This window comes from Lolium rigidum, chromosome 5 (genome assembly GCF_022539505.1).
Source record: "Lolium rigidum isolate FL_2022 chromosome 5, APGP_CSIRO_Lrig_0.1, whole genome shotgun sequence".
NCBI classification, from domain to species: domain Eukaryota; kingdom Viridiplantae; phylum Streptophyta; class Magnoliopsida; order Poales; family Poaceae; genus Lolium; species Lolium rigidum.
Window position 1 is genome coordinate 50,145,158 of NC_061512.1, and position 9,235 is coordinate 50,154,392.

General features: G+C 44.5%; 1 non-coding gene across 1 annotated transcript; it reads right to left on the minus strand.

Annotated features, from left to right (window-relative positions):
* Positions 1-4,911: 4,911 nt before the first annotated feature.
* On the minus strand, positions 4,912-5,021 carry LOC124658570. Its single transcript, XR_006989287.1, has one exon. It is a non-coding gene; the product is annotated as a small nucleolar RNA SNORA5 (small nucleolar RNA).
* Between the last annotated feature and the right edge of the window lie 4,214 nt (positions 5,022-9,235).

Here is a 9,235-nt window from a genome sequence, read left to right on the forward strand (position 1 = left end):
CGATTTGATGCCATCAGAGCATATATAACTTGCACTAGCACTAGAGAAAATTTAGTTTTTCCAAATTGGTATAACAAGGAAGCATGAAATGAGGGCTATCTCGACAGAACAATTCTTTAGTGGAAGCATAGAAAACTTGAAATCGGAAATTAAGCAGTTCTTTACTATCAGAAAATGGGCGCATCATGTGTGATGTACAAACCACTCAACAAAATTAAAGGGGGTTTTGTGAGCTTACACACTAAAACGAGGTAGAAAAATATATGATATCAGAATAAATGGTAATCTAATGGTCGCAAAAACGTGCTTCAAGTATCAATGGTTTGGAATTTACAAATCTAAACTATAAAATTGACAAGAAATTAGATGGATAAAACCTACGCCAATGGAGGAATAGAGGCGCTACCACACATGTTGCCATCACTGCATAGAATGGTCCGTGCAAGCTGGGACTTAGGCTGCAGCAACCTGCCTGGAGTGCCCATCCCTCGCTGGTGAACGGCGCCGTCTACACCTGCGTCATTAACGACACTGCGAGATGCATGGTACTGGTGCTGATGGAGAGCAGCAGCACGCCCTGCTGGAGGAGGCGCATCAAAGAACGGCGGGGAAGCATGTTTGCCGTGGAAGCAGCCTCCGGCCTCGATTCTTCAGCCAGACTGTAGCCTGGTCAACCCGGCTAAGCCTTCGCTGCCGACCTAGGGCGCCGGACGGCGGCGTCCATGGATACCCGAGATGGGGAGCAGCGGGATGGGGAGCAGGGCGAGATGGGGAGCAGCGGGATGGGGAGAAGGGCGAGGACGACGAGGAACAAGGCGAGGACGACGGGATGGGGAGCAGCGGGATGGGGGTCTGGGCGAGGACGACGGCCGACTGGGCGGCGTTAGCGCTGAACTGGGCCTGGGCGTGGTAAGGGAAGCAATAACTGCCGCTAATTTACTCTCCAAAAACGTTACTCCCTCCGTTCCTTTCTATAGTGCCTATAGATTTTTGGCATTTGTTTCACAATATAAGGCTGTAGCTTGGCTTTTTTTCAATTACCCCCTCCACCGGTCAACTCCCACACGACATGCATGAAAAAAAAGTCCATACAAAACAGGAAACAATTAATTGAGATTCCTAATGCATGGCCCCAAGGATTGCTTAGATTTAGGAAGCAATGTTTTTCTTTCCTTAATTAAACTTGGCTGCACATATATGGAGAGTCAACCAGAGATATTTGTGGGATTTGTTATGGTAAGTTAGAAAGTTATCGATTTCCCTAATTTTAGTCTGATCTCAAATCGTTCAGCTAGGGGGTCTTGTGTAAAAAATACTCATGCGCTAATTTCCGTGCCAAAAATCTATAGGCACTATAAAAAGGAACGGAGGGAGTATTATTTTTCGGAAGGCTAGGAGTAAAAAAGGAAGGGGAGCCGCACGATCGGAAGCTAAATCGACGTCTCCGGAGAGGTCCGACGAAAGAGTTGCCATCGGACTCCGTTATATAGTATTTACCTTAATTCAGCCATGGCTCAGAGTCTGATATAATATGCCGCTTGCAATGAGTATCAAAGGGTGACCTTGATCCTTCTAGGTTGCAGTGATTGATTCATTGATGGTGGAGTTTTGTAGGACGATGATCTGTTTCCCCATGAGTCGCGCTGATTGATGCGCCGCTCAGCTCTAACCTCTCACAACCTCGCCACGCCACTTGCTGGCCTTCACCACCATGGCGCTTTCGGGGGTGCTCGTTGTGCTTGCTCTAGCCACTGGTGCTGCTCATCTGACAGTCTCACGATGCTACCTAGTCTCACCCTCAATATTGCTTAACTGCCTCCTCCTCTTGATAGGGTGCAAGTGCGTGACTCCGCTTGTATCGGACCCCATCGTCGAGGAGCGCCACCACTCGCCGCCAACGAGTAATGAGGACTACCATAAGCGCTAGGCAATGAGGACGGCGCGGATGAGTGCGGGGCGACTGACCAGATTCATACGGATACATATTCCTACTAAATACGATGCATAACGATCCTAATGAGCTATATGAGTTTCATTAAGGCTAAACTCTCACTTAATAATTATTTAATGACCACCATGCCCTCTAATATGAACGGGTATGGAGCGATTTGGACCATCGGTGTGTTCAAGTTTGAGGGAGAGGGTGCACTGAAGCAAAAGTGCCTGATGTAACCCAATGTTACACTACCTTCTGAACTTCAATATTTTCTGTCCTAATATTAAGTTACCTTTTTTTCGATAAGGGGAGAGACCCCAGCCTCTGCTTCAATTGATGCATACGGCCTTTTTATTAAACTCATTTAAAAGGCCTGAGTTACAATCTTAAACCAATTCATGGATCACATAAAGTTTCCGCATGGATCAGCCATCTAAAAATAAAGAGTAGAACAAGCCGCCACAAGATCTTCATGTGAGCCGCCTTTCAGTACGCCAACCGCACCGGTTGTATATATCCCGTGCTACCGTCGCCAAGCGGTTGCACCCAATATCCATGTCCAGGCGCGCATCATCCGGCTGGAGATAAGACCACATATGGATCCAATGGGTAACTAGTGGAATAACCTGCAAAAATGATGGGAATTTTTTTTTGTTAAAGATAAAATCGTTGCGGACATTCCATATTGCCCAAAGTAAAGCGCACACACCAACTCTAATGTGGCCTTTGTTTTTCTTAGTTACACCATTTAACCAATTTCCAAACAGATTAGTCACATTAGCAGGAGGTGGAATATTGAAGGTCGTGTAAACAATACGCCAAAGGATCTTTGCAAACGGACAAGTAAAAAATAAATGCTGAATTGTCTCATCTTGATCACAAAAACAACATTTAGAACACCCCTGCCAATTACGCTTCTTGAGATTATCTTTTGTGAGAATGACCCTCTTGAGAAAGAACCACATAAAAATTTTGATTTTCAGTGGAACCTTGATTTTCCAAATATACTTCTTGAAATCACCAACAGGGCCATCAAGCAAATCAAGGTACATAGATTTTACCGAAAACTGACCTGACGCTGTAAGATTCCAATGAAAAACATCATCATTTTCTGAGATTTGAACTCCCATCAGACGAACAACAAGATGGACCCATCTATCCCACCTATTACCCGAGAGCGCTCGCCTAAAACCAATATTTATGGGGGTCGAATTACAAACATGAGCTACCGTAACATTAGTCTGATTGACTATGCGATACAAAGACGGATATTGCTCGCAAAGAGGTCTATCCCCGAGCCAAACGTCTTCCCAAAATCTAGTTTTCTGACCATTCCCTACCTCCATCGACCCTCTCATAAAGAAATCATCTTTCACACCCATTAACCCTTTCCAGAACGGTGAGTCTGATGGTTTCGCAGCTACTTGAGATAAGGTTTTGTCTTTTAGATACTTATTTTGTAGCAATTCTTGCCAAACACCTTGCTCATTTATAAGTTTAAAAAGCCATTTGCTAAGGAGGCTCTTGTTCTTTAACTCGAGCACCTCCACGCCCAATCCCCCTGGTCCTTTGGCCTACATATAATCTCCCATTTTGTTAATCGATATTTTCTCTTGTGTCCATCACTTTGCAAAAAAAACGGGATCGAAAGAAGTCTAATCTTTTCCTAACCCCAACCGGAATCTCAAGAAAAGACAACATGAACATCGGTAGACTCGTGAGGACAGAATATTAAGTTACATGATGTACTCATCTGGTCCGGTTTAATCAACGCAGACATAATACATACATAAGTTGTTCTCTATTCACACTCCGCGTCAATTTTACCCGACCGGAGGGAATAGTTCTCAGTCAGACTATCAACTTTCACCGTGTGTATTGTACATTTGTGCTTGAATTCGGGGTCACCAAAATAAATGTAATGCTTATGGTATGACCACAAAATATACACACGTATGTCCCATGCAAAAGGAATGGGGTATTTTCTGAAAAATGATTCATGTACAAACAGTAGAGACAAGATGCAGATGATGTTCAAAGAAGAAGGGTCCAGGGCTAGACTTTTTTATTAACTGCCCTAACTTGTCCCCCATATATATATACCAGCTAGTTCCTCGTAGCTCATGATTTAATTTCGTTCAAATCTACGCTCACATTGTGTTTGATTTGGACTAACGCAACGTGGCAATGTGGCATACGATCCAACACAAATATTACAGCATCTTGTAAAGAAAACTCGTACTGCAAGATCTCATGGAGAAATGGAAGTCTCTCGCGCACGAGATATCCCGTGTACGGGCCCATGTTTTCTCTCATTTTTCTTTATCTCACCCGCACTATTACATTGTGTTCTAGAATTTAAAATATATCTAGATTTCGAAATAGAAATTTAATTTCTAAACCGTTTCAATATTTGAGTTTCTAATGAAGGGAGCTTCAAAATGAGACCAATATTGAAAATATTTTGATAATTTTTGAAAACTGACTTGTGAAAAATGATAAAACTTAGTAAAACTTGATGATATTTCCTCTGAAACAATTCGTTTCACTCTGTTTCAAACTTGGTTTATCAGATTTAGAAAATATTTGGTAGTTGTCTAAGAGTCCAATTTGGATACACAATTTTATGTATCAATTTTATTGGGTTTCATTCTGTAACATGGTGATTTAATGTGTTCCATAATTTAAATTTTGAATTTTGTCAAAATAAAATCATTTTAGGCTTGTTCAAAAGATATCATCGAAAGGAATACATGTATTTAAATAGATTGTTACGCGAATATATGTTCCGGTAAATATGGTTCTTTCAAATTTTGCACTAGAAATTAAATCTTTGTATAAATAAATAAATAAGAGAGAGGGTATTAGTGTGGGGTAGACACTTGCACTAGTAGGAAAAGCCTCATCAGTGGCGCACGAAAAAGTGATTCTGTGGCGCATGAGCGGTGCGCCACAGAAACTTTGCCACAAAAATAAGGTTTCTATGGCGCACATGCCCATGCGCCACAGAATTAAGGTTTCTGTGGCGCACACGGGTCAGCTGCGCCACAGAAATAGGTGCGCCACTGAATTCTATTTCGGTGCGCCACAGAACAATGTACAAGTATACTCGATTTTGTGCTCCCTGGTGTATTATACAGATTTTATACAAGTTTTGTACACAATATACTAGTATAATATAGACAGATAGACAGATATAATATGGACACATATAACATAGCAACATTATACATCATCATCACAGTACTTAGAGCCCGATCGAGATACATATATAGTGGCAAGTGTCAAATGTTTTGCATACAACTCTTAATTCATACAAAATTCACAATTTCGAGATACAAAGTAGTCTTCATCCGGTTCCTCCTTTGCTCCCTCCTCTCTACCCACCAGGCTCGCTTGCATCGGGGTCTTCATCCGGTTCCTACTATGATTAAAATGGAAGAAAGTGAGACCAACAAGTCCGATGCACAAGAGAAATGGAATAAATGCCTCATACATTGTTGGTCAACACAAATATTAACATTCAGGGATTGCGTAAGTGAGACCAAGTCTGATGCACAAGAGATTGATATTTGTGCTATCTTACCAGGCTCACTTACGCCACCCCAGAGTGTATCGGTGACCAAACATTTTAATCATCGGCATTTTGAAAATACCAAAGCAAATGGAATGACAAAATGGAATAAGTGCCTCATACATTGTTGGTCAACACAAATATTAGCATTCCGGGATGGCGTAAGTGAGACCAAGTCCGATGCACAAGAGATTGATATTTGTGCTATCTTACCAGGCTCACTTACGTCACCCCAGAGTGTACGGTGACCAAACATTTTAATCATCGGCATTTTGAAAATACCAAAGCAAATGGAATGACAAAATGGAATAAGTGCCTCATACATTGTTGGTCAACACAAATACTATGGTCGAAACCATAGTTGCAGTATACGCCGCAGTATACTTTGCAGAAGGGCCCCCTTTCCCCGGCCGCCGTTCCGTGAACGGGTCCTTGACGAGACAACAACGCTGATCTGCCTCTCCGGCGCAGAACCACGCCAGTCCCAGCCGCCTCCCTTGTGGCCGCGTCTCCTGCGCTCTTCTCCATGGCCGGACCACGATTGGACTCACCGGGGGAATAATGATAATCGCGATCACCACTATCGCCAGACTCCACAGGTTCACAGCAGCAGCAGATGCCACTTTTCTTCCCTTGCCGTCCATTGAACGAGTCCTTGATGCAAAGACTGTGCCGGCCTGCCCAGCATTATGCCGACCCGTGTTGCCGCGCTTCAGGCCGTGTGTCTCGCGCCCTGCACTGTTCGCCTTTTTGCCCGGTGTCATCGGTTTCCTTATTCCAACGATCAGTCTATTGGTTCACCGGGCAAAAAGGCGAACAGTGCAGGGCGCGAGACACACGGCCTGAAGCGCGGCAAAACGGGTCGGCATAATGCTGGGCAGGCCGGCACAGTCTTTGCATCAAGGACTCGTTCAATGGACGGCAAGGGAAGAAAAGTGGCATCTGCTGCAAACTGCTATGCACCTGTGGAGTCTGGCGATAGTGGTGATCGCGATTATCATTATTCCCCCGGTGAGTCCAATCGTGGTCCGGCCATGGAGAAGAGCGCAGGAGACGCGACCACAAGGGAGGCGGCTGGGACTGGCGTGGTTCTGCGCCGGAGAGGCAGATCAGCGTTGTTGTCTCGTCAAGGACCCGTTCACGGAACGGCGGCCGGGGAAAGGGGGCCCTTCTGCAAAGTATACTGCGGCGTATAGGTGACCAAACATTCTAATCATCGGCACTAAAATGGAAAAAAGAGCCAAGTGGTATCTCAACTAGATATCATATGCCTCATACTTTGTTGGTCGAAAGAAATATTAACATTCAGGGATGGGGACAGCGAGGCCAGGTAGGATGCACAAGAGATTGATATTTGTGCCATCGCACCAGGCTCACTGGCCCCACCCCAGAGTGTACAAGTGACCAAAATTTAATCATCGGCACTAAAATGGAAGAAAGGCCGATGCAATTAAGAAGTAGCTAGTATGAACTAAATGGAATGCCTCATACTTTGTTGGTCGAAACAAATATTAACATCCAGGGATGGAGTAAGTGAGGCCAGGTAGGATGCACAAGATATTGATATTTGTGCCATCACACCAGGCTCACTTGCTCCACCCCCGAGTGTACGAGTGATCGACCAACCATCTAATCATCGGCAAGTACAAAAACACCACCAAACCAGCAACCATGGTGACATAAGTCAAGATGCTCAAACACACATAGCATGCATGGAGCAGATGCTCCAAAGGGATTATTCATCACTTGGTATATAGACCAAGTGATGCTGGCAAAAGAGAGGCCAATCAAGAACCAGTAAATCCAGTAAATGATAGATATGCCTAAACAAGTGATGCGTGCAATTAACACACGTCCGTTGGGAACCCCAAGAGAAGGTGTGATGCAGACAGTAGCAAGTTTTCCCTCAGAAAAAAACCAAGGTTTATCGAACCAGGAGGAGCCAAGAAGCACGTTGAAGGTTGATTTTCGGCGAAGTGTAGTGCGGCGCAACACCAGGGATTCCGGCGCCAACGTGGAACCTGCACAACACAACCAAAGTACTTTGCCCCAACGTAACAGTGAGATTGTCAATCTCACCGGCTTGCTGTGAACAAAGGATTAACCGTATTGTGTGGAAGATGATTGTTTGTGAAGAACAGTAAAGAACAAGTATTGCGATGAGATTGTATTTCAGATGTAAAGAATAGACCGGGGTCCACAGTTCACTAGCGGTGTCTCTCCCATAAGATAAATAGCATGTTGGGTGAACAAATTACAGTTGGGCAATTGACAAATAAAGAAGGCATAACAATGCACATACATATATCATGATGAGTGATACGTCTCCGACGTATCGATAATTTCTTATGTTCTATGCCATATTATTGATGATACCTACATGTTTTATGCACACTTTATGTTATATTCGTGCATTTTCTGGAACTAACCTATTAACAAGATGCCGAAGTGCCAGTTCCTGTTTTCTGCTGTTTTTGGTTTCAGAAATCCTAGTAACGAAATATTCTCGGAATTGGACGAAACGAAGACCCAGGGGCCTATTTTTCCACGGAGCTTCCAGAAGACCGAAGAACATACGAAGTGGGGCCACGAGGTGGCGACACCACAAGGTGGCGCGGCCTAGGGGGCCCGCGCCGCCCTATGGTGTGGCCCCTCGTCGGGCCCCGACTCGCCCTTCCGCCTACTTAAAGCCTCCGCCGCGAAACCCCGAGGCGAAAAACCACGATACGGAAAACCTTACTAAGACGCCGCCGCCGCCGATCCCATCTCGGGGATTCTGGAGATATCCTCCGGCACCCCTGCCGGAGAGGGGATTCATCTCCCGGAGGACTCTACACCGCCATGGTCGCCTCCGAAGTGATGAGTGAGTAGTTCACCCCTGGACTATGGGTCCATAGCAGTAGCTAGATGGTTGTCTTCTCCTCATTGTGCTTCATTGTTGGATCTTGTGAGCTGCCATCAAGATCATCTATCTGTAATACTCTATGTTGTGTTTGTCGGGATCCGATGGATAGAGAATACCATGTCATGTTAATTATCAAGTTATTACATATGTGTTGTTTATGATCTTGCATGCTCTCCGTTACTAGTAGAGGCTCGGCCAAGTTTTTGCTTTTAACTCCAAGAGGGAGTATTTATGCTCGATAGTGGGTTCATGCCCGCATTGATACCTGGGACAGGTGACGTAAAGTTCTAAGGTTGTGTTGTGTTGTTGCCACTAGGGATAAAACATTGGCGCTATGTCCGAGGATGTAGTTGTTGATTACATTACGCACCATACTTAATGCAATTGTCTCGTTGTTTTGCAACTTAATACCGGAGGGGTTCGGACGATGACCCGAAGGTGGACTTTTTAGGCATAGATGCAGTTGGATGGCGGTCTATGTACTTTGTCGTAATGCCCAATTAAATCTCACTATACTTATCATGTCATGTATGTGCATTGTTATGCCCTCTCTATTTGTCAATTGCCCGACCGTAATTTGTTCACCCAACATGCTTTTATCTTATGGGAGAGACACCTCTAGTGAACTCGTGGACCCCGGTCCATTCTTTAATACCGAAATACAAATCTGCTGCAATACTTGTTTTACTATTTTCTCTCGCAAACAATCATCTTCCACACAATACGGTTAATCCTTTGTTACAGCAAGCCGGTGAGATTGACAACCTCACCGTTTCGTTGGGGAAAAGTACTTTGGTTGTGTTGTGCAGGTTCCACGTTG